Source organism: Toxorhynchites rutilus, chromosome 2 (assembly GCF_029784135.1).
Source record: "Toxorhynchites rutilus septentrionalis strain SRP chromosome 2, ASM2978413v1, whole genome shotgun sequence".
NCBI classification, from domain to species: domain Eukaryota; kingdom Metazoa; phylum Arthropoda; class Insecta; order Diptera; family Culicidae; genus Toxorhynchites; species Toxorhynchites rutilus.
Genome location: NC_073745.1, coordinates 252,891,417 through 252,918,577, shown reverse-complemented (window position 1 = coordinate 252,918,577; position 27,161 = coordinate 252,891,417). Strand labels below are relative to the sequence as shown.

The following is a 27,161-nucleotide window of genomic DNA, read 5'->3' as shown; positions in this document are numbered from 1 at the left end:
GGAAAATGTTCCGAGTATAATAGAGAGACTAGAGGAAAATTTCGGAAACCCTAAATTCATATATGAGGAACTACTGCACGATCTACAGAAGCTTAAAAGAGAAAGTAGATCAATAATAATCGAAATGTCAGATGCTTTAGAAAATATGGTGGCAAACATGACGATCATAAATCAAAGAGGTTACCTACTAGATGCGAGGTTAATAGAAGACCTAGTTAAGAGACTACCTTATAACCTGCAAATAGAATGGACACGCCATAGAACGACGACTGGTGATGCCCCATCTTTAGAAGAAATGAGTAACTGGCTGAAACCTCACGCCAAAATAATGAGGAATATGGCTTCTCCTCTACCTTCTACAGTTAGAAGCCAGATACATGTCCATCAAGAGATGCCACGCATGAAATGTCCGGTTTGCTCGAATAACCATAAAATCTTCGATTGCACGGAATTTAAGAACTCCAACATCCAAAAAAGATGTCGATTGGCAGTACAATGTAAAATATGTTTCGGATGTCTAGGCACCGGACATATGGTTAAAGATTGCAGACGATCTAGGAGGTGCGGCTTGAGTGGATGTAACAAGCACCACCACAGAATGTTACACTCGAATCCAGACATGGAACCAACACCTCGTAATACGTCCGCTACAGTTCCGCTTGAAGCCAACTGCAATATTCACAAGTCCTCAGCAAACGAGATATACTACCAGGTGATTCCAGTAACACTTCAACACGGAAGGCATTCAGTCGATACATATGCCTTCCTAGACACAGGGTCTTCCCTGACATTGCTAGATGAGGAAATGGCAAACTCCTTGGACCTATACGGCAGAGAAGAACCACTACAATTAAAATGGACACAGGACGTGTCTCGAAACGAGCTGAACAGTAGAAAAGTACAAGTTCGCATTCAGGGGTCGTCCAGAAGGTCGTACCGACTTGACGGTGTAAGAACCATTAAAAACTTACAACTTCCGACTCAGACAATGAACTACAAAGCAATGGCTACAAAATATCCGCATTTGGAAAACCTTCCGATCGAAAGCTACGAGCTTGCAAGGCCAACAATTCTCATAGGGCTGAATCAAAGCCATTTGCTTACCGCCATGGAAACAAGAAGGGGAAGTGACAATGACCCAATAGCAGTCCGAAGTAAGCTTGGATGGTTTATTTTCGGTAATGTCAGATCAATTTATCAAAACGATCATGAACTATTGCAACACGATAAAGAACTACGAGATATGATGGCTGCGCACTTCTCAATCGATGAATTTAGCATCAGACAACCAATAAGAGTCAACGACAACCCCTTGCCCTTAGAACCGGTCAACAAGTATACCACCGCGAGTTCTAACAACGTAATGCTGATAACCTCGACCGAAGATAAATCAAAAAAATCAACGCGAAAAAAAAGACGTAGAAATAAGACTACAACAAAAGGCATTTCTAAATCTTGGTTCAACATCTCACGTATATTGAAAATAATGATGTTGTTCGTAATGTCGTTCACGTTGATCAACGCTATATCCATAAAACCCGTTGACAAAGACGGTCTAATGTTCGACCACGAAGGAACGTGCTTATTACATAGAGGCATATGGCAAACGAATATACAAACCAACGTAGTGCCCGATGAAGACATTGAAGTAATTAACTCGATACGGAATAATGTGACAGTAGCGATGAAAGACATGGAGTTTGTCATCGAAGACTCTCTCCTAGAGCAAATTGCAACATCTGTTGAACGTTTATGCGATGATGCGATTGATGAGATCAAGCAGACAACGAGAACTAAACGAAGCAAAGGGTTCTTCGGTTTTTTGGCGGACTTAATATTTGGTAGCGACGATATGGAAAACGAGCTACAGGCAATGAGGGTTCATGAAGACGAAAAAATTCACCAAATATCGGAGTCAATGGTAAAAATGAATACCAAGGCGTCCAAAATGGGAGAACAGCTTAACGAGAGATACTATAAATTGTACAAAGACATGACTCAATTAAAACAATTATATTCTGCGGATAAGGTTCAAAGGTTACGAACAACGATGTTAGAAACCACGATATTGGCACGAGAAGTTATCGATGGAACATTGAATAGATATAGGAAAGTTCGAACGTTTCCTTTGTCCGTCGACGAACTAGCCCAAACCAGAAAAAACATTTCACAAGCGTTGCCAACTGGTTACATTGTCCTGGATCACCCATCAGCCGTAAAATACAACACGCGTGTAGTCAACGGCTCCCTCATAATTACCATGACGAGTGTTGTCATCAACAAAGTTGAGTTCGAGGTATTTAAGATAATACCGATCCCACGGGCTGAGAATGGCTCAATTATTGTAACAGAACATGATCGCATCGCGGTAGGCCACAACCAAGACTTCTTCTACCCATCGATCGAACTAACAAAACTGAATGATACGCATTTAATTACGGTTCAACCAGAACTGAGTAAGGAAGTGGATTGCGTAGCGGCTGTCATACTGCATATCGCAAGTACCCGCAAATGTGCAACAAAACTGTTAACCACGCCTTACGCTATGATGGAGACACTGTCCACTCCTAATACCGTTTTATACTATGCATCCGATACAAAGGCAATAGTTATACATTGCGACAACGTGGTAATGTCACCACCTTATGAGGCAGCAGTAGTAACTCTCCAGCCAGATTGCCGTATACAATCCAACAACAAAACGATACATGCAAGTTTAAATGGCATGAACAAGAAGATTGCAACATACTTCAAATCTAAATACCAGGTGGCCGATCACCTATTGGACGAATTCAATGACACCGTAAAAGATGTGGTGGAGCCGAAGCCCGATAATCCCTACGATAACAACGCTATGATAACCGTGTACAACAGTTTGGATCCCTTCCATCCGAAATCGAAGTATCTTTGGAGGAACGCCGCCCTTTTCGTAAGCATACTAATGATTATAATCGGGATCATTTATCTACGTTGCTGCAGACGAAGATGCTGCACCAGATCCAGAGCCACAGCAGGACCCGATGTCCATATCCGAATGGACAACCTATTGAACCGGCAACAATTAGAAGACACAGCGCTTTAAAACCAAGCATTGGAGGGACGTTCAATGAAGCAAGGCGGCATGCCGAAGAATTGAAGAGAAAAAGTGATTTAAAACTCTGTTAGACCATAAGTACACAAAATGTAAAATAGAAGAAAATAATTGAATATGAAATAATTGTAGTCAAAATGAGGAATCTGACAATGAATAAGAAATATAAGCAACAAAGGGTTGCATAAACTGACGAGAAGATATGTCGTCTAATGTAATAGTAAAAAAAAAATATAATTTGTTCAGTGAAAGAAGCAATTAGGCGCCGTTGTATGGCTATTAAAGTACATAAAGTTGAAGACTCTTCTATGGATAGAAGAAGTATTGAATTTGAAAATTGAATACTCCTGCGAGAGTAAAATGAAGTGTAACACAAAGCTAAAATGAATAGGATTTGCATTGTAAATGAATCTGAAGGCAAAGTGGCTAATAAATTGTAACGAAGCAAAGAATGAATTTATAACACACCATGTATGAAGAATAAACGGAAGTCATCCGCTCATAGCAAACGAATTGCATTGTATAACTTCAGGTTAGGAAATTGAATGTAAGAAAAACATAATATTGAAAAGAGAATATAAGATGAAACAATTGCGAATTATACAGTAATAAAAGATACAGCATCAGAAGCATAGAAGAAAAAATTATTAGAAACAGATGCGGCGTAGCTCAATTGGTAAATCTGCCTTACGCGATTTACGAGGGCCGGTATGTCGCCGCACGGATCATGCCTTTAGAGCGTGATTCATGGCGAGAACGATAGAGCGGATGCTTAGATCGCGCTCTATCCTAAATACACAGAATAGCTTGCGCAGTGGCTTTATCGTAACTAATGAGGTTTTTCCGAAGTGCGATTATTGCTAGCTGAAAACCTAAATATCATAAAACTCCTCCGGCCAGCGATAACCCGCCGGGAAGGAGAACAAAACAAAAATAAGCAAAACGACGTAATGTGTTTACGATCAGAGCCTATCTCCGATCGTAAATACCGAAGGACGGGAGAAATCCCAAAAAGAGAGCACTATGGGTGCTATAAACGGAGCCTATCTCCGAGCTAGGACAATAAGTAATAAAACGGAGAGGAAAAGATAACACGCCTGCGAGCGTGTTAATAATCATCCCTCGTTCGCCCGTCTGGCTTAGAATAAATAATTGTAATTTTCTCTCTCTTATGCTACGCCCTTCTGGGGTAGATAAGAAGGCAATGTCTGTATATAAGAGAAAACTTGAACAGAATAAACGCACTCTCAACTGGACACTCTCAACCATACCACGGACGTAGGAGCGTCGTGGCGAAGTACCGAACCCCTCTTTTTTTGTCATAAACGTATCACAACCCTGGACATCGCCCGAGCATCCTGGACACCATCGGGAGCACCCTGGACATCATCGCCGGCAGATCCCAGCGCAACAAGCGCTGGTAAGTATTGAACACCCCTCCTCCAAAGATCCGAAATTCCAACCACCCTTCCTCTCCCTTTTCCTTCCCTTGGCTCCGCCCGGCCAAACTCCCAAGTGACGCGGTACTACCGGATCGCACCAGTAGGCGCATACTCGTTATGCGCTCTACGTGATCTGGCCTACCACATAGCGTCCAGTAAAGGGCTTTCCCTTCGTGTCATCAGCACGATCTCGAACTGCAGCCACATTTGGTGGCTCCAGAGAGGATCTTTCCTCCAGCGTAATCAGCACGATACCCTGCAGCCACATTTGGTGGCTCCAGAGAGGATCTTTCCTCCAGCGTAATCAGCACGATACCCTGCAGCCACAGCGTTGTTTAAATTCAGCTTCTCCAATGTTGGATTCTGGCATTCAGTATTTGTTGTATATTATATTATTGGAAGTCGTATGCGTCTCAGTTTGTATGTAATAACAAAAAAACAGTTCGTTTATTTTTTCTTTTCTGTCTATTAAGAGAAAATACGCTTTACAATGTCCCATGGTAGTTATGTTTCAGATAAAATTTTGTGAACATCCTCAAAACTGAGCTGAAGAACTGTTCCAAATGATCAGCTCGCTTGAGGCTCTAATATTTTCAGTATTCATTATTCTATAATTTGGTTAATTAATCTGTCATATCGATCTATGGCTCCGATATACTTGGGCGTCGTGCACAAATTACGTAACGCGATAAGGGGGGGGGAGGTCGAGGTAGCGTTACTTTCTGTGTATTAGAGATAGGAAATTGCGTAACGTAGGGGGGGGGGGTGAGTTGTCCAAAATCCGGATTTTTAGCGTTACGTTATTTGTGTACGACGCCTTGTGAGCATGCTTCTAGAAAAATTACCAAATTAAAAAACAGTAAGTGGGTTATATCTATGGTATAACCGCAAGGGTGACGTAGGACTATCGTTGATTTAGAGATCATTTGTTTGAAGTTGAATCTAAATACATTCTGAATGAATGAATAAATGAATATTTGGGGGACTTCGAAAACGAGAGCGTTACGTTGGAGGCTCAAGGTTTTATGCATCCAATATTGGATACAAAAAACCTTGTTCTGAAGAATAATCTTCAGAAGCTTTCCTGCTAACTGCACTTGATTGACAAATCACAAAACCAAATGTATGTGGTCGCAGTATTATATGGATAGAAAACATTAAAATAAACTCGCTTGAATGTAATTTTCAATTCCAAGGGGAACTGGGCGATTATTTTTCAGCAACGATCACTTCTTTCCAGGTTTCTTCTCGATAACCAGCAAACGAAAAGAGTTGCGCGCGTGTATGTGAGTGTCTGTGTGTGACGGCTGCTTCGATGTCTTCCCGGGGAACAGTTTTTCGATGCTGATACTCTCTTGGTCACCTTCTCTTCTCCTTCTGATCGATTGGCTTTTCTGCGCTCCCTCACAGTTAAAACAACCTGATTGCATTTCAGTTCAGGTCAGGCCAGGTAATAAATCCCTCGATCCCTCGCCGTCCAGCTCGTCCAGGCCTGTCGATGGCCTCACGTAAAATGAATGGGTTTCACCACCAGAATATCGCTTAAGTATGCTTTTCGTGCGTGATTGAATCGAGAGAAGGTGTGATTTACGATGGCAATTTGGAAGGCAAACTAGAGGGGAATGAACTCTCTGAGTTTGAAACTTTCGGCGACTGAGCAATAATCGATTGAAAATTATATAATTTTGGCGAAACATTTTCCGTTGCACGCGCATACAATATTGGATACGAAAATATCCTACTGATAGGGAAGAATAATGTTCAGAAGCTTTCCTGCTAATTACACTTGATTGAAAAACTACAAAATCAAATGTATTTGGTCACTGTGTTATATGGTTAGAAAACATTAAAATAAACTCTTTCACATGAATGTATTTTTCAATTCCCAGGGAACTGGCAGATTATTTTTCAGCAACGATTGGATCTTTCCGGAATTTTCTCGATGCTGAATGGCATCCAAACGAAAATAATCCTTTCAGTTTGGCCTGCAAAAAACTTTTCTGAACTCTAATCCATTAAATTTGGAGCCCTGAAAAGGACCGTTGATTATATGCTAAGCTAATATAGCACGCTCTCCTTGGATTCGACGTGCCAGCTGAATGTCCTTGGGCATGATGTGACGCGTTTTGCGTGGATAGCACACAAATTGGTATCTTCGAATAGGCCTCCTGCAGCGTCATAAACGCGGAACTTTGGAAGCGCAAGTCGGTTTTGAAGTCCTGGGCAATTCCACGAACCAAACAATGTAAAGGTAGCTTGCGGATCAGAAATTCGGTCGACTTCTGATAGCGACGAATTTCAAACAAAGTTCCCGGTCGATAGCGATGTGACTTCTTCACACTTCCTGCGGCTGGTGCGCTTATCCGAGCTGCTTTCGTGGTGCCTTACCACCGAAAGACTAACGAACTGTCTGCTTGGTCCCAAACAAACGAGTCCTCATGGTGCGAGAGTAGAGTAAGAAATGAACGAAAGCAAAGGAAGCGTCATTTTATAAACCATAAAAGTGTAGAATGTAAACCCCACGCTTATTATATTCGTAGCTTACCCTGAGAGAGAAACGAATAACATCGTAAGTAAGTAATTCTATACTTTTATGGTTCATAATATGACGCTTCCTTTGCTTTCGTTCATTTCTTACTCTACTCTCGCACCGTGAGGACTCGTTTCATCGGGACTAAGCAGACAGCTCGTTAGTCTTGCGGTGGTAAGGCACCACGAAAGCAGCTCGGATAAACGCACCAGCCGTAGGAAGTGTGAAGAAGCCACATCGCTATCGACCGGGAACTTTGCGTGAAATTCGTCGCTATCAGAAGTTAAACCGAATTGCTGATCCGCAAGCTACCTTTGCAGCATTTGGTTCGTGGAGTTGCCCAGGACTTCAAAACCGACTTGCGCTTCCAAAGTTCCGCGTTTATGACGCTGCAGGAGGCCTATTCAAAGATACCAATTTGTGTGCTATCCACGCAAAGCGCGTCACATTATGCCCAAGGACATCCAGCTGGCCCATCGTATCCGAAGAGAACGTGCTATTAGCTTAGCATATAATCAACGGCCCTTTTCAGGGCTCCAAATTTGATGGATTAGAGTTCAGAAAAGTTTTTTGTAGGCCGAACTGAAAGGGGCATTTAGCGAAAATCGTGGTGTCGATGATAATGCGATACCGATAGGTGCCATGGATATGGATTTGATAGTGAAGAATATGAAATACATGACATGATGTGGTGAATATTTCCCCATATCGATGACATCACTTTGATGAAACTGCATTATAAAATTATTTGTGTACGAATGCCGCAGTCGATAGTCGACTCTAATTTGCGCTGGGTAATTTCCTCGGAGGACTCAATTCCTCCTTTGAGCATTGATAATCTGTTTCTGGCAAGACGAAGTGGTATGAATCATATTATTCGAAAGATAAAATGAAGATGTTTTCTGCCAATTTCCTTCAATCTCCAAACATATCGTTCTCCCGTTTGTCGTTTTTGCGTTCGCTAATCCTTTCTCACAACACCCATTTCTCGTTTGAGAAATTGTTGAGTAAACATCGTTTGCCAGTGCGCGTAGAGCGGGAAAATTTTCTACTGATGGGGAAAAATAATATTCAGAAGCTTTCCTGTTAATTGCGATTGATTGAAAAATCACAAAATCAAATGTATTTGGTTGCAGTGTTGTATGGATAGAAAACATTAAAATAAACTCTCTCGCATGAATGTATTTTTCAATTCCCAGGGGAACTGGTAGATTATTTTCCAGCAACGATGATAGCAACGAGGGTTCCGCGCGTGTATGTGTGTGTGGCGGCTGCTCCGATGTTTCAAGCGGAACCGTGGCATCACTCTCCTCCTGATGGATTCCCTTCTGGCATAAGGTGCACAAACATGCTCTTGGTGACACCGTTCATCAGCGCTTTCAAGATAAACGAAGTTAGCTTCACCACAACAGCGACAACATGCTCCAATCGCTGTTCAATTATAACTGAGGGGGTTTACGAGCGGCGCTCGCTTATATACCGATTGGTGATTTCAGTAGCCTGTTTTGAAAGCAATTTTAAGGCTATTGAAACAAGTTTTTGGATGGAAAAGTAACAAGTATATAACGCGTAGATCATACCATTTCGTTCATCATACCATTTCGTTCAGTTGTTTAAGAGCTATTAACGCTCAAAATCTCGGTCTCCGGCGTAACGCTTTCGTTTTCGAAACTTTGATTTTACACACCGGTATAGAAATGAAAGACGTAGTCCTACGTCAAAATTAAATCGTCTTCTAGAGCAGTGAAAATATATTGTCGTTCAAGGCGTTAATCAGTGAAGATGCAGCTATGGTAAGAACCTTGGAACCTTGCTTATATAAAATGGCGGCCGCATGAAATTTATAATTGTGTTTTTGCACCACTTCCATTTTTTAAAAATAGTTAATTAAAAAAAGTTTATTTTTTTATTGGATTAATCGATAGAGAGATGTATAAAGATTGTATTCATATAAATTTGAAATCGTCGTGAAATACAGCGTCGAGTGCCGCTATTGTCCAGAAAGTAATGGACTTAAAGAACTAAATAATGTATTCTGTAACATAGATGATATTCTAATTGCTGAGAAGTATGCAGAAGTAAACTTTATTTAGTCCTGGAGAAATTAGCTAGTAACAACATTCAAATAAACTTAAATGTAAGTTTGTCACCATTTGGTTTGATAACATATTATTCGAAATTCATCTCAAATTTGTCCACATTGAATAGAATCTGCGATCTCAAATTAACTGTCAGACTTAACACTGTTACTGTTGGTGGCTTCAGTTTTCCATCAGGAAACCCAGCTGAAATATATCTCTTTCACACTCGACTTGAAATTTTAAATTCTAAAAATAACATTTTAATAAAAACTTTTGATTTGTTCAAATTCAGCTTCTCCAAAGTTGGATTCTGGCATTCAGTATTTGTTGTATATTATATTATTGGAATTCGTATGCGTCTCAGTTTGTATATAATTATACGATATTTGTGTCTTCGTCGGTGCAAGCTCAGCAATATGCTTACTTACTTCTGAGAATGCATTCTGAGGCGGAACATTTTGCACATCCGTTTAACATAGTTGCAAAATAGAAGCTAAGCTTGGACAGGACGAGTGCAATATTTATAGTGCTTTCACGGCCACCCGACGACATGCATCAACGGCTGACCAACCTAGACTTTAATGGGTTTTCAAACATTTTTATAGATTTTTTGTGATTTCAATAAGTTACTTTAAAAGTAGTTTTTGAGTCATGGATGAAAATTTTTAAGCCAATAAATAACAAACATCACTCATACTCTAACTCCACCGTAAAAAACTTGTAAAAATCCTGTATGGCAAGGGATTTTTGATTTGCACTGAGTAAAAGTAGCTCATTGGCATGTATGGAAAAGAAGGTAGAGATTGTATATCGCTCACTACGTTGCAGCGCTGCGTAATAAATCTCTCGATATATGATCGTGAATATGTCAAAAGTCTAGAAAGAGAAAGGAATTGCGGTGGCAAGGTTCACTCGGTGAAATGGATAAATTCGTTGGCAGGAGATCAGTATCAGTATCGAAACTAGTCGAAGCATGTAGTGAACTAGATAAAACTACATCTTTATTTAAAATGGACGAGGAAGTTTAAATCCAATTGCTGTTTTCTCTTCTGTCCATTCCTGAAGAAGAAACAATTACAATTGAAGGGATTACCGTAGATATTAGGTTGGGGAAAAAGTAATCCATTATTTTTGGGTGAAATTCAAATCTATTTTTTATATGCTTCCGATTGTCCGATTTGGGTCAAATATACACTATTTTTTGTTGGAAAATTTGTTGCCATTCTAAATGTAGTATCATGATCACTCTATCATAGAGGTCTTCGTCCTCATCAGCGAAAAACCATAGCAATAGATTTTTACAATCTTCTCTTGATCCCAATTTCTTATCACTCTGGAAATTTTCCAATGCGAGAAAAAGGTGATAATCTTTTGGTGCCAGGTGGATGCATTAAAACATCCCAATCAAGATCTCGGAATTGTGTGGCCTTGCGTTGTCCTGGTGGAACACAACACCTCTTCCGTTGGCTAATTTTGAACGTTCCTGGTCTATCGCTACCTTCAAACGATCCATTTGTTGACAGTAGAAATCATAATTTAGTGTATTTCACAGAAAAAAAAATTTAAAAAAAGGTTAAAAAAAAATTACAAAAAGTATCAGCATTATAAACATCAATCACAATTTCAGCGGCCTGGCTTGCATTTTCGCATTTATAAACTAAAAAGCGTAAAATGTACCGAATTTTCAATTTGTTGACCTCCATTGTTAACACCCTGTAACTTAAAACTGAATGGAACAAACAAAAAACAATCAATGATTTTGTTTTAGTGTGAAATTTCACCTTTACAACGAGCCTAAACTTGAAATTGTATGATCGATATTATGCGAAATATTGATCACTAAAGCCAGCCAACGAAAAAATAATGGATAATTTTTTCCCAACCTAGTATATCAGCATCGGAGTTTTTTTTCCTTTAATTATTGAAATGTACGAGTATGTATGCTTCATACGAATGAAAGTAAACAAAAAAAATGCAATCGATAATACAAAAAATTAAAAATAAAATTTAGCGGTAATATAGCTTGACTGAAATCCTCAAAAAAGTAAAACATTCAACTTGCTCTCTTCGTTCTTCAAACAATTCCATGTTTTCCAAACTCTTTTTAACGACTTCGATAGATCACACGGTGAAAGCACGTCAAATGTCCAGAAGCATAATATGATCTTGATTGTTTGAATTCAGCATCGTTACTGGAATTGTTTGCAATTGGTTATCACGAGTCATCTTCGACATTCAAGTGTAGTCTAAGCTTGGCATGGATTTCAACTTGTTTCAAACGCTAGAATTACAACAATGGGAAACACGAAATCGGAGAACGAACATTAGTTTTTATTTTATCATACCTTTTTTTTAATTCATACAATTCATGTGGTTCAGGAATAAGAATCTTGAGAAATATATTTATTTGCACGAAATAGATTGATAAAGAACGGCATCAACTATGTATTTATGTGTATCTGGGAGGAACTTGCTACGGAGTTCTCTATGGTTTGAGCGAGCTCTGATCTATTATATTTATTCAATGTTTGTTCTGTCGGATTGTTAAGTAATCTGTTCTAAGTGTATAGTTTATAAGATTCTATGGTAAAATATTATCTTTCTCGAATTTCGAGCGATCTGCTTCCTTCATTTCCGCGGGGATAACTGTTTTGCTGTTAGCATGTTGTCCATTCTTAAAATTACCATATCCAGTCCTCTGTCAACATAATTAACATAATAAAGACGACATCTTGGTCATGACTAAATTTACCGGTAATCATTTCTGTGTTTTACCGGATATCTATACTACTATCACTACCAACTGTATGTATATGGTCGAAATCTCTGATCCTAGCCTAGAATCCTGCATTACGAGTGTTTATTTTTGCCTCTATATAAACTTCACTAAATCTTATCAATTGATGAGTTAAACTGACTGAGTAGCGTGTCTCAATTGTGCTTCCGTTCAAAATGGTCAGCCGTAAGCTGTTTATTAGTTCTGCAGTTATGATTTAGAATTTCACTCTGTTCGTGTATAGTTCTCAAATATCTGTATAACTCTTGTATAATGCTGATCACTATTAATTATCATCATCATTATCATCGTCAAATATATTCTGGTTTCTCTATCGTGTTGTTTATAATAAATATAATATTCCAATATATTTATGTACACATATTGATCTGCTATTCGTTCCAAAAATTTTATAATTCCGTATTCGATTATCTAAAAAAAATCTCGATATGATTTAACAGTTACTCACTCTTATTTTCTCTTTTTTTGGGTGTTGGATGTATCGCGAACTCTGTGTGCTTTATTACAATCTCCCTACACTTTCAGTGTTTCACGAAACACTACACTTCGATAGCAATTCACATAAAAGGAGATAGACTCATCACAGAAAATGTAATGAAAGTGGGGCTCACAATAAAATATCTATATAAATCAACAACATCTATTTTTATAAAATTATTATGTGTGTATAATGGTGAGAATGGCAATTCCAGGACTATTCGGTATTCGGTTTAGATTCATGCTGTGTGTCCCAAAATGCCAACAATGCTTCTAACTCATGTGATAAACAATCTTCAAAGGAAAACGTTATGTATAGGAGAGAATATTCTTCGAAATATTATTCTAGTGCACGCTTTTTGTCAACACAACTATTGCTTCTTAAGCCGATACTATTTTCATTAACGAAAATGAAAAACAAATCAATGTAAATCCAAAATGAACGAACAAACACAGTACATTATTAGCTAAAAAGTGTCATTCTTCTGAATACCATGTGCAGGAAGTTGTGCTGTCATAATGTAATCTGTTATCAGCGATATTGCAAGTCATGATGAGCGACAATCAAACTTTGAAATGAATTTATAATTGCACGAATACAGCTTCTGTCTCTTTATATTTAGTTGTTTGACGAATTTTATGCCAACTCGACTGGCCATTAGCAGCATCATCTTAAATTGTAGTGAATTTTTGTGGATGTAAAAACATTGTTAATTTAAGCAACTTTGCACACTTCAAATTTCCAAGAAAGAATAAGACTACTTTTTGAAAAGTGTCAGTTTTGTTCCTTTTGGCGAAATATTAAACACGTATTTTGACATTTTTTGAACTTTTCGATTTTAGTGTGGTCCTAAAAATCAAATTTTTTCCGCTTTTTTTTCAAGAATTACTTTTTTCAAAACTTTTTAACTACTGAACCGATTCGGATGATCGACATATCAAATGAAAGACAATTAATTGGTATTTTTTTTAAATATTACACTTGCAAAAAAGTTGGATTTTGTTTTCGTGATTATTGATTGAATTTGATTTTTTTATGTTTTCATGGCTTTGGACTAGAGAGTGCTATATTTTTTTATAATTTTTCTTGAAAGCTAAGGTTTTTTACATAAGATATCCAAAAATTAAAGAAGTGATTTTGTCGTTTTAAAGTTATGATTACAACAAAAAACAAATCCAATCAACAGTTATGAAAATGAAATCCAGATTTTTGACAAGCGCAATATTTTTCTAAAAAAGACAAAGTAATTGACTTTAATTTGATATATCGATAATCTGAATCATCTGATTTCAAAAGTTATGAATTTTCGAAAAAAAACATTTTTGGGAAAAAGGCGAAAAAAATGATTTTTCGGGTCATCCTGAAATGGAAATGGGCACCCTCATGAACAAATAAAAAAAAACGGGTCTCATATTCAGCCGTAAAACCTATACCTATACAAACCTACCACTTTTCACGAAAGTCTTAGAACCACTATATCAGATTGACATGGAATGGCTGTATATGCATAATAGAATGAGTGTGTTTCCCTAACACGGACATCAAAACCAAGGAGTCTGGGGAAACCAGCATTGCGAATACATTCAAGCTGCGGGTACTTTCGTACTTGTTTCTCCAACAAGGACTACAAAACCGAGGAGCCTGGGAAAGTCGTGATTACAGATACTGATGGCGAGTGAACTTTCAAGTTTGAAGCCTCTATAGTATAAAACATAAAATTGAAGTTATTGATTCAAACAACCGGGAGTACCCTTGTATTTGCATGCATTCTTGTACACCGGAATGTGTTTTCCTAACACGGACTACTAAAGCGGTTACGAACACAACACTCATTCATTCAATAATTTGATCAATACAAACAATTGATTACTAAGTCAAGGGTAATCCTACGTCAACCTTGCGGATGAGCCATAGACATATTCATAATATTAATGTTTCCTAATTTTTTACGAAAGTTTCTAACTCAAAGACTTTGATACCTACAAAATTTTGGCCAGAGAATGAAATATAGGAAAGTATTTGAAGTTTCATAAAAAATACCAAAAAAATTAACAATAAAAATTACACTAAAAATCTAATATTTTAAAAAATTTAATTCATTTTTCTCAAAATTTTCACCAGGAAATAGTTTTTCTAACAACTTTTTCATGTTTTCTTTGAAAAAAAAATACAACTGATCCTAATTTTGTTTAACCCTTTCACTACGGCAGTGTACTCCGTCGGAGTGCTACCGTTGAACGGAGCATTGCGCCGAAAAGTATGCATATCGCGCTGGTGTGATGGATATGATTTTTTTGTACAGTATCACCCTGATGTCGTCTATAGAAGATGCTCGTACACACAGGTCATCGCCTGATACAGACTAAGACGCATCAATCCTGATACTGGCTGTTCAAATCCGTTGCTCCATTCTTGAGTTAAATCGTGAGGAACGGACACCAAATCATTTTTATTTATATAGATGAACTTTTGAGAAGGCCTTAAATTTCTAGTTTCTGGAATATATCGCATTTTTGTATGGAGTTCCTGTAAAAGTAATGTTTTACTCGTAACATTTTTATGTGCAAATTCTCGCGTATGGCATGTTCTTAACATGTTTCTAAATAAAAAAAAAACAAAACATTTCAATCGCGATAATATACACACTAAAATGTTACAAGTAGAACATTAGACCCGTTCCAGCGTGACGTGACAGAGTTTTGACTCACTAAAACAGGTTTTTTCAAGTTTTCATGTTTTAATCACACGATTTCCAAATAGTAAACGATATAAAAGTAAAATTTAGAAAATTTCCTACAAGAATCTTCAGTTGGAGAATATGTTACAGTTGAATTCGCTTGCTGCCAGCCCAATACTTTTGTGACGTGACAACACCTGTCTTTTTGCGGTTTCCTACCTTTGACCATTAATGTTGTATTTCTTCCTTTTTCCTGTAGCACACGGCATTCCGTTATTTGAGAAAAGTCGGGGTGGCCCTAAACCGACCCCAAGTTTTTATACCGTGATTGTTTACACGTTCGCTCTGAAGCTTGCTATCAATGGCTCGCACAAGCTTAGTTCATCGAGTGTCGCTCACTAACGGGGGAACGCATCTGATTTTGTTATCAGATACTTTTGATAAACTCTTTGTATGCATCCGTGTGCATGTGCGCAAGGGCGTTTATGTTTGCGTGTTGAAGATGACTTTGATCGTTGACCGTTGACATTTGCGTGTATGTGCACTTTCTTTGTGGAACTAAACACGCGTCGCTCTAAGGCTATGTTCATACCACTCAAATATTATCTCCCTCTCGCTTAAATACTATCTGCTTCCCTTTCGCGTACCCATGGATATATGCCAACGCTACCGTTCACGTATTGTGAGATTTCATGCCATTTCCGTTTTTTTACATCCGTTTTTAACGGACCGGAAGTCACCAATGACATCGGAATACGATATTCGACTTCCTCTGGTTAGGCACCTTCAACCAATACCCAAATCGTATGGGTTTTCCATATTTTTTTGTCATTCAATACTATTATCAGTAAACCGGAAGTCGAAACAATATTATGTTCTCTATTCATGACTCTACGTTCATCTATTGTTGACAAAACATAGAAGAAGTTCATTTGTATGTTTTGAAATGGAACTGAAAATACAACATTAATGTTCAGAAGTCGGAAGCAGCATAAAATAATAATATTTAAAAATATTCTCCAACGGATGATTCTTGTAGGAAAGTTTCTCAATTTTATTATAACATTGTTCAATTTTGTGTGATTTATACATGAAAACGTAAAAAAATAGTTTGTTTGTAGTGAGTCAAAATGTTGTCACGTCACGCTGGAATGGATTGTATACTTTGCGTGTCGTGACAACAACTTCTTGAGACAGTTGATACTGTTCTATTTGTGGACCGATCTTATCCAAATTTTGTGGGTTGTTGACTCTCATTGTTTGCTCAAAGAAACCCAAGTATAAAAATGTTTGAACTAAGGTTCATTAGATAAACTAAAAAATGCTCTATTTTTGTGACGTTACAATGCTTTAAAATACCTGTTTTTCAAATCCTGGTTTCTCACAAATGAAACCTAAGTTTACCAACGGTTCTTCAAAAATTATTTAATTATCTATCCAATAGGTATACAGATTAAAGTTTGGTTAAGCAAATGCAGAGATATCTTAAGAAACATAAAAATAGTGTAAACCTAAAATATTTTAAATAAAATTATGTAGTTTTTCAAACTCGCTTTCTTTCTTTCTATTCGTTTCTAAGAATTTATGATATAACTATTGCTTATTCAAATAAAGTTTACAATCCTAAAACTAAATTTGAAATTTGGTTCTCTGATGCATAACCTCATGGAATGGGTCATTAATAGTGATTTTTCTAAGAAAACATGAAAAAACTGAAAACTCTTTCTCTGTAGCAGTGCTCTTCTTTCGATGTTTGGGTTAATTGTTGGTAATTGTATGGACTATCCATATAAAAAAAATGAATTAGAATTTTCAAAATATTTTTTTTGATGATTTTTTAATTTGGTTGACTTTTTTGAACAAATTCCCTAATTTCATTCTCTGGCCAAAGTTTGATAGGTCTTATAGTAATATGTTGGTCAATTGTATGGACTATTCATATTTTTTTGAGAATTGAAAAAAAATGAAAAAAAGGATTTCAATTTAAAAATATTTTTTCCAGTGTATTGAGTTAGAAATTTTGTTAGAGTATTGAATTAGAATTTTTTGTAAAAAATAAGAAAAACTTTGACCCTTTTAAAAAAAAGTCTAATTTTTTTTTATAGATTTCGAGTATGCAAAGTTTCTCGAACAACTACTGTCTTTACACCCACAACGTTTCACTGCAATCTTATATGGTGCTGCCAACTCCATGGACATGTTGGCATGAAATTCATCGTTTACAAAATAAAGTAAAACCTGCTAACTTATCGCATATTTATGACCTCTATATATCCCTCAATCTATACATCTTCAGTTGGCTGTTTGGTCGCATCGGTTTTAACATTTACAGGCACCGCCTTCTGATGCAATTCTAACTCTGCCACACAGCTGATCCGTCGACCCTTCTGTCCGGGATTCTGTTGCACATAAACTGCTCCATCCACGGTGTAGACAGCGTGTAGCAATCCCTCGCGTTTTTTCCTCAGCGCTACACTTTTCAACTTCTGGTTGAATTTAGTTAGCGACTCGTTGATATAAATCCTTCGATCTGACTCTAGCCCGATGTCGAACTGGCGAATAGTTCGCTTCTTCAGATATGCCCGATAGAACGTATCCCTCACAGTCTTGAAGACAAACTCGATTATGATGACGGGTGGATCTTGACTACTCACAGCAGACGCTCTCTGGTTACGGTTAATGCTTGTGTTTTTACTTATGGCAATGGCGGTGCTAACATTTGATTCAGTCTTATCGATTGTGCGGTCGACTTGTTTCCGTCGTACGTCGACCATTGGTATATCCTCCTCAACATATCCAAGCACTAAGCACATTCGTCGGAAGTACAGCTGGAGATTTTCGTTCTTCAGATGGGGAACTCCAGCCCATTCGAGCACATTGTTGCAAACAGCACGATCGGTTGTATCGATATTGAGTTGTACGTCCAGCTTAATCTGATCGACTCTCCGACTCAGTCGGTCAATTTTTTGATACATGTCTGTTTTAATTTTCACAACGCTGTCTAGCAATTTGTCAAGCTTCTCCTCCAGCGTCGAACCACGAGGATTAATGCAGTCTTTTGTAACGCACTCGTCGAGCCGTGCTCTATGGTTTTTGGAAGAACTAGAAACAACAGCGGTGGAAGGGACTTGGACAGCAGTAACTTTGTTGCTCTTAGAACCATCCCCACATTCGTCTCTGCTGTTTCTTCGGGGCAACGATGGTGACAGCGGGTACTGCTCCTCTTCTTTATCGTCTAATGTTATATCATCGTTTCCAATGTAAATAATTTTTTCAGTCTTTTCAATTTTGTTAACAATAAAGTTATTGCTGTTAATGTATTCATTGTCTTGTTGGCTGCTATCGGCGGCTATCGCAATATTTTTCTCCGCACGGGAGGAGTACCCCTTCGTCGTCGCGACGTTCAGTGATGCAACTGATAGGTGTAAACCCTCTGGGGCGCATTTTTCCAACAGGCTTCGGCTGCTGCAAATGGCGCTCTGCTGTTTCACTTTGTTCGTTTCCTGTCTAGCAGCCGCCGAAGGGGCAAAAACTGCGACGAGGTCCCTCAGCAGACGGCTATCGCGATCGTCTACTAAATTGCTGGTGGAAAACTTTGAATTGCCGGTCTGAATGCTTCTTGCTGTATTTTGCACTGTCTGCGCCGCGGTCGCACATACTGATGACGACGAGACAATATTCACTGCCATGAGGCCACACACCGTCAAGAGTTTTTCACCGATTTAGCGCTCGCAATCACTCCTTAAAATACTTAAAATTGGGCTCGATGTCCTTAAATATTCTAATATATTGCTCAATTTATTAAATTCTTCACTATAGTTCATCCAGTCTTTAAATTCTATCACTGTAATTTATAATATCTCTAATAAACGATGCAGGCAGTGAGAAGCGGTTGCACACAATAAGACTTGATGGAAAATGAAAGCTTCGCCGTACCGGAATTTTCTACGATTTTTTCTCCTCCACCCTCCTCCTCCTGTTCCCATTACCAGAGCTTTCCTCTGCACACATACACCGGTGTTGGCCCCCCGAGTGCACTGTCCTGTCCTGTAACTCATATTCCCTGTAGCGACGGTATTTGTATGTAAACAAAAAATAATTTGCCTTTCCTGGATCGAGCGCGGACATGCGCATAACCTGCGGCGGCATATCTAGCGCATGTCCCCCTGCACAGGAATTGTTAAATACAACGGAACGAAGGAGGACAGGAAAACATTGCGTTGTTTACCGAGACTGCAATTAGCAAATGCCGGTGGTCGCTAGCTTTCCGTTGATGTCGTTCATACTCGATGTTTCGTTAGGTGTAAATTTTCATGCAGTGTTGTTTTGTTCATGTGGTTAAGTAGTTTGTATAATTCATCAATGCGATTCAATGAACAGTTAGAGCCATTGTGGTCATATCCTTATTGTTCATGAAACTATGTAAATTTTTGAGAGAGGCTTAATCCAACACTATGAATTTTAATTCCCTATTTATGTGAATTCACAATACGAATTAATTAATATTACCTCTCTCAATCTCATCTTCTTCATCTTCTTTGTTGTAAAGAGGCTTTAAACTTTCCAGTTCATTCGTCTCTCATCAATCGCATCCTGTATATTTTTCAACTTATGCGATACATTAGTCTAAGTTTTAATTTCTTTATAGAACGAATATTTTAGTTATTCGAATCAAACTCTTCGTGACTGACGTGAGTCAGCGTAATTGTACTAAAGACTCACTGAATGAAACTGGACAATAGGAATAGGATTCGCGTTGAATTACTCATTATTTATTACAATACCAGGATAAAGGAGAAAATGTTAGTACGATATTCATGATTTCTTTTACAACGAGAATGGATGTGTTGGATGTGTGTTGGATGTGATGGATGCGTAAATGCGACTTTCTCGTGAACTGAGAAAGCAGAAGAGGGAACTCCTCTACAGTAAAACTGATTGAATCATATAGTGCAAACGTGAGGCTATTCTAAGGAACCCTCAGAACTCCTCTTAAGTAAATCTAACAGGAAGTGGTAGTGGATCATATTTGACGCCAAGAATCCTCCTATGAATATGATCGAAACATAACTATGACAGAGTTATTGAACCGTTCTTGTTTTTGACAATGTTGGCCTTAAATTGGCTCTAATTCAAAAAGTACGATACTTAGAACGGTTGCTCCATTCGAAAGATTGGAAAATTTGGTAGTGGTAATATTTTAGTAGTAAAAAAATCTCAATAGTTTATGTCTTCTCATGGTTTTATTCCATGCTCCCAAAAACACAAACTTTTAGGGTTTTACTTCGAAAACGCTACGTAATTCCATTAATTATTTTTTTTACAACTATATCCAGTAGCAAATTTTCTTAACTTTCTAATGGATGCAATATGTTTATATGGGGTTGGGGAAAAAGAAATGTCGTATTTCTGATCGAAATTTGACGCTTTATTTAACATACTTAAAATTATCCAATTTAAGTCAAATATGCCCCGTTTTGTTCGCAAACTTGTTGCCATTTAGAAGGCAACTTCATTATCCCCCCCTTATAAACCCCCCCCCCCCACCTCTCCTTATTTGCAAAAAAAACTCAGACAGCCAGTTTTCGCAAGTCTCTTTCGAGGCCAAATTAGTATCACCAAGAGCGTTTTGCATGGACCGAAAGAGATGATAATCACTTGGAGCCAGGTCCAGACTATACGGTGGGTGTAATAGGACATCCTATCCGAGCTCCCGTATCTTCTGGCGGGTCATCAAAGATGTGTGAGGGTTGAGCGTTGTCCTAATGGAAAACAACACCATTCCTATTGATCATTTCTGGCCGCTTCTGGTCAATCGCCTGCTTCAAACGGTCAAGCTGCTCACAGTAGAGAACCGGGTTGGGGGTCTGGCCATAGTTGAGCAGCTCATAATGGATGATTCCCTTCCAATCCCACCAAACACACAGCAAAACTTTCCTGGCCGTCAATCCGGGCTTGCCGATGGTTTGCGTCGGCTCACCGCGCTTCGACCACGACTTTTTTCGCTTTAGGTTGTTCGTACGTGATCCACTTTTCATCACCAGTCACCATCTTCTTCAAAAATGGGTCGAGTTCGTTTCGTTTCAGCAGTGCATCGCAGGCGTTGATTCGGTCTAAAAGATTTTTTTTGCGTCAACTCGTGTGACACCCATACATCCAGCTTTTTTTGGAATCCAATCTTCTGCAAATGGTTCCAAACGGTTTTATGGTCTATACCCAGTTCCTGGCCAATCGAGCAAGTGCTCACATGCCGGTCTACTTGGATGATTTCAACGATTTTATCGGTTTCCACGACGATTGGCCTACCAGTACGGGGTGTATCTTCGACAGCCACTACACCAGAACGAAATCGATCAAACCAACTCTGTGCTGTGCGAATCGTTACAGTATCGGGTCCATAAACTACCAGATTTTTTTCGGCCGCCTGTTGTAGTTTTACCTCGCAGGTAGTAAAAACGTAAAATATGGCGAATTTCTTGCTTGGTGGACTCCATCTTTGACGCGCTATAACTTGAGACTGAAAAGGACAATCACAACACTGTCAAAACGACACTTGTAGCACAGATTGTCGTCTTTAAATAGCCGTATAGTATGACCCGATGTGATAAGTACAACACAAGATATGTTTAAGTGTTGCCATATATTGACAATATACGACATTTCTTTTTCCCCAACCCAATATAAGGGATGCATAAATGTGTATGTTCAAACAGATAGATAAAAGGCGAACAAGCCAAACTACTTTTTTTTTCGTAACACTTGCGAAAACTTCAGAATCCGGTGGCAATTCTGGACCCCCCAACGAATAAATTTTAACAGTTAGACGGCATGGTGGCTATCATGTGCGGAACCAAAAATACGCTCATTTTTCCTATGGAAATCCCGGGAATCATACAACGAATTTTACGTCCAACATCAACGGTTATATGACCAGCTTAGACTTGCTTATGACAATTATTACCAAAAAACCTAAAATGTTAACGACTATCAACCGACTCAAAACGTGAATGTTCGCGCATCAGCGATCTTTCGCGGTAAACTTTATGCACATAAGCGACACAATTATAGCTGGAGAAAGGATTTCCACACTCCAGCTAGGGGAAAGGCGGAAAAATAAAACAATTATAACAAATATGCGAAAAGAGAGCGGCGAATTGCTGCGACGTTCCGAAGCAATCGAACAGCTCGTGTTCGAGTACTTCATAGGGTTTCTATGCAGCACAACGGAAAAGAACAACGAGTCGATAGATTGGGTGTGACAGAGTAACAACTTCAGATAACGAACCGAACTTCACTTTAAAGGCACAGGTAAACCCGGAGGAGATCTACACACCAATAAAAGCATCAGCAGTTACAAAATCCCCGGAAATAGACGGGTTTCTTCTTTTTCTTACATGGCACTAACGTTCCTGGAGGAACCGTCTCAACGTAGTATTACTTGCGTCATTATAATTAGTACATAGTTGAGATTTCTGTGCCAAATAACACAACATTGAATGCATTCTGAGTGGCAAGCTCAAGAATTCGTGTGACCACAGTGCAAGTCAGAAGAAATTTCTTTGATGAAAAATTCCCCCGACCAGAACGGGATTCGAACCAGAACCTCCGGCATGTTAGGTGTGACGCTAACCACTTTGCCACAGTAGCATTTTACAAGATGGCTTTCAACGTCATCCACAGAGAGTTGAATCTGGTTATGAATGAGGTGATAGCAACACAGTTCCCCTCAGACTTCACAAGCGGCATAATCGTTCTAGTTAGAAAGAGAAATAATAACGACACCGTGCGAGCCTTCCGACCGATTACTCTGCTAAACATAGATTTCAAACTACTGAGTAGAATTATGAAAGTCCGATTAGAACACGTGCTCCAAAACCATCGGCTGCCGAGCGAAGCACATAGATGTTGCAATTCCGGTCGCAATATATTCCAAGCTACTCTCGCGCTTAAAGGCAGGATAGCAAAATTGATCGTCAAAAAGAGAAAAGGAAAACTAATATCATTCGATATCGACAAGGCGTTCGACAGGGTCTCGTATACATTTCTCCACCGAACCATGCGGTCGCTCGGTATTAAACAGAGCTTCGTCGGGTTACTGCAGTGTATTACCGAACATTCTACGTCTCGGTTGTTGATGAACGGCCATCTCTCGCAAAGTTTACCTATCGAGAGATCTATTCTCGATGATGCTATTCTCACTGTATCTTCAAGCACTTCTCACACGAGTTGAGTGTATTCGTGGTAGTGATCTGTGTGTAGCGTACGCAGATGATATCAGTGTGGTAACATCTAAACAAAAAATTGAACAGATCAATGAAATATTCTGTCACAGGGTGCCACATATACAAAATATTCTGTATTTTACAGATTTTTCGCCAAATTTTAAATACAGGATCTGTATATACAGAATTACAGATTTTCAGCAAAGATACAGAATTCAAACGATCCTATGACTAAACCGATTATGCTGTTCCTAAACCTTACTATACCGCTCATCAATAACGTCAATTGCACTTTTCAATCAAAGTTCTCAATTTTACGAACTGTATAATGAGACAAGAATATTATTGTTGATCATATTGGGTAACCTATGTTTGGAGAGGTACGTGCAACGACTCGCTAATGCTGACCTTGATGTGAAAGATTTTGAAGACTTTCTGAAGAAGTCTGAGGATGTTTAAGTTGGTATCGACGCAGAAGAAGCTGAAGAAGGATTGGATGCAGCTAGGAAGCTGACATTGAAATCGATTTGTCGTGACTTCTATATCGAACTCGTGAAACAGATTTCAAAGCGATTTGATTTCAGCGTTCCGGTTATCAAAACTACGACCTTGATAAACCCTCAAAATATCGTCAAATATACCAAACCTTAATGATGTGATGTCAATTTTTGCAATTCGACGAAGAAGGTGATAGACAAGGCTTGCATAATGAATTCAGGCTATTCAATATATAACTGTGCACTCAGCTATAACTTGGTCCCAGCTGTTGAATGTCAAAAGGCGTGATGAGAAATTTTCGTGTCCATTGCTAAGGTCGTTTGTAAGACACTTTTTAATAACATTCATCAGCGTGTGTTGAGCGAATATTTTCGCTTTACAATGACAACAAAACAAAGTCCGGAAAACAGTTGGCACGCACAATTATAGACTCCATTCTAAAAGCGAAGAACTATGTATCGGCTCAAGGAGGAGCTTCAAGGATAAAATTGACGAAAAATTTGAAGGCAAAGTTCAACAAAACCATGCAGAAACATCATACAATTCAGCGGATTATGAGAAAACCTTTCTATGCTTTATTTTGTTGCATTGATGCGACTTTAACAATCCATAAATAAGAAAAATAAATTCAAAATGAAAATAAACCTTTATTTAATTTTTTTCCCTTGTTTTTTCGATACAGATTTTTTTTGCTAAAAATACAGGTATACAATTTTTTTTTCTGAAAATTTTACAGAATTGAATGTGGCAAATCTGATCCAGTACTATATTGAACAAAACGAACTCAACTCAACCGAAGTCGAATATGACGCAACATCGTTCGAAACAAATCTCATCGGAACATCACAGTGCATTGTACCTAATAGTTAACGAAAAAACACAGCACAGGAAGCTAACGCACACCATACAGCGGGTGGATGGAGCGAACTGTTTTCATTGCGATGCAATGGAAGAGATATTAGCGCATAAAATAAGCAAGGATGCAGCGGAAAACGCCAGATATCTTGGGAGGATGGCAACAACTATCTATCGGAAACTTACTGAAACCGTCATTGAATCGTATAGGAAAAATTAAAAGAGATGAATTATTAAGAAACTTCAATACACCCAAAATTGATTTTAGCTCATGTTGTCATCCTGATTTATTACATTAAATGAGCCTAAAACTAACAGAAAATGACTCTCAAATACTGGTAAGCATTTGTATAATATATATGGTACAGCAATATATGATTAAAACGAGCGAGCGAAACGAAAGACACGTTGCAAATAAGCACCCATTACTTTGTCACATATGTACACGGCCCAGACCGAGATCGAATGAGGTGTAATATTATCACGCATTCAGGCAACAGCATCATTAGCTATGTGTATAGCGTGGTCGTATAAAACAGCCTTGCATTCCAGCCGGCCTTGGTTAGATTCCCGTTGACGTCGTTTGGACTTTTTTTTTGGGTACAATCCCAATAAAAAGAAAAAAAAGAAAGAGATGTTTGCTTCCACACATACAAACATTTTAAAGCGTTGGGGACAGATGATTTTATTTGATCATTTGACGCTTCAAGACACGAAAAGGCATGTTTGGGTGTAGATATGTGAAATTCATGAATGACACTAACGAATATATAGATATACATGGATTAACTAAACATGATTGTTTTCAGATATGAATTAAATATGTAAATTTTTATGTTCAGAATAAACTTGACATTGCAGAATAAATAGATTAAAAAACTGATTGCATTTTATGCACATCGAAATATAACACACGGAAAAGAATTATAGCGTATATCTTTTATATGAAAACAACACATTAAAACACATTGTTCAATAAATACTTATCTGAAGTTTACAAAAAACTTGTTCAAAGCAATGTCTGTTGAGTACCTTTTGAATGCCCTTAGGGCCTAAGGAAGACAACCCTATGTTCCTGTTAAAGACGTGTTGGGAACTCGCGACATCTGCTATATGCAGTTCATCTATATGTTTGTGAAACGGTCTAGTATAAGAATTTAATGCTTTTGTGTTTTTTTTTCTTTTTCGTTATTAGTTTGTTTGTCTTGTCCCCTCATCTCACCGTCGCCCACCCTCGATAGATAGTCGAACGATGCTATCCCTGGTCATTATGCACAACACTACAGTGCGTGCGGCAACTCTCGGCTGAGACAACGATACGTCATATCCATATCCCTAACCTGACCCGTCCCCCAAAAATTGTTGCCCCTCTAACCTCGAGTAAACAGCGAGTAATCGGTCGAAACTTACTAAACACAGATTTAAGTTGAAATTCTTTATAAACAAATCATGAATTAGTGGCTCCGCAAAGCTCATGCGATTGAGCCTTACAAATAAATGCATTGGAAAAAAACACTCCTTGAATGTATTTTGAAACGACAAGCTCTAAAATAGGCGTGATCACAGTGCAAGTCGGAGGAAATTTATTCGACCACTCGGTCACGGGAGCACGTAACCAACGTACCAGATATATTAATCCCCCGACTATCATCAGTTGAATGTGACTTTGCCGAGCCCTGGTTATAGCTCAAAATGTTTTCATTATTTGGCTGTGTATACTGATGTGCCAAAAGTATATACCTGCGGAAAATTACACTGATGGAAAAGCTAACGTCAAAAATGTAATGCTTCCGTCCATTTGATGTACAGGTATTTTTTTAATTCGACATTTAAATTCAAAAATATGTTAAGGTCATGCTGCAAAAACAAATGACCTTGGTTGTCAACGACTTGCTTGTTTTGTTTTTTTTTTATTTGAAGAGAGAAGCAGTTGAACCACATCGTAGGCTTGTGGAAGCTTGCGAGGGGTACGAAACCAAAATCGGTTTTCCTCCAGCGCCAACTTCATCATAATCAAGCCCATACCACTGACTATACAACAGAACATTGTATTTCACAATCTCATTTCAAAAAACCCATTGATCAGAATCGATATATAATAATGAAAAAAAATCTAAAATCATTGTCACACACTCACATAACACTCACGCGACGGTATGACAAAATCGTCATCAGTGGTCACTGACCACTGTCCGAGAACAATTCCCCAAAAATGCTGTGCCGAAAAACAAAAGGCACAAGAAACTATAAATTACGCATGTAATCCACATTCACTCTCTCTTTCGCCAATAAATCACCATACGATATAGGGTAGATAGGGGCAATATGACCAGGCGGGGCGAAATGGGCCACCCTTCATTTGGGGTTGTTATTGAATCATGAACACTTATTTTCCAACAATTGAGTTAGAAATATGCTTATCAAGTATCTCCGTGAAAACCGTATTCGAATTCAATTGTTTTAAAAAGATATATATAAAAATAAGAAATA

General features: G+C 38.3%; 1 protein-coding gene and 1 pseudogene across 5 annotated transcripts in view; one reads left to right on the top strand and one right to left on the bottom strand.

The window, feature by feature from the left end:
• LOC129768016 (proton-coupled zinc antiporter SLC30A1) overlaps positions 1-27,161 on the bottom strand; it is a 60,528-nt gene that overhangs the window by 6,889 nt on the left and 26,478 nt on the right. The gene's annotated exons all lie outside the window — the stretch shown is intronic.
• Positions 3,895-4,023, top strand: LOC129772149 (U4 spliceosomal RNA; annotated as a pseudogene).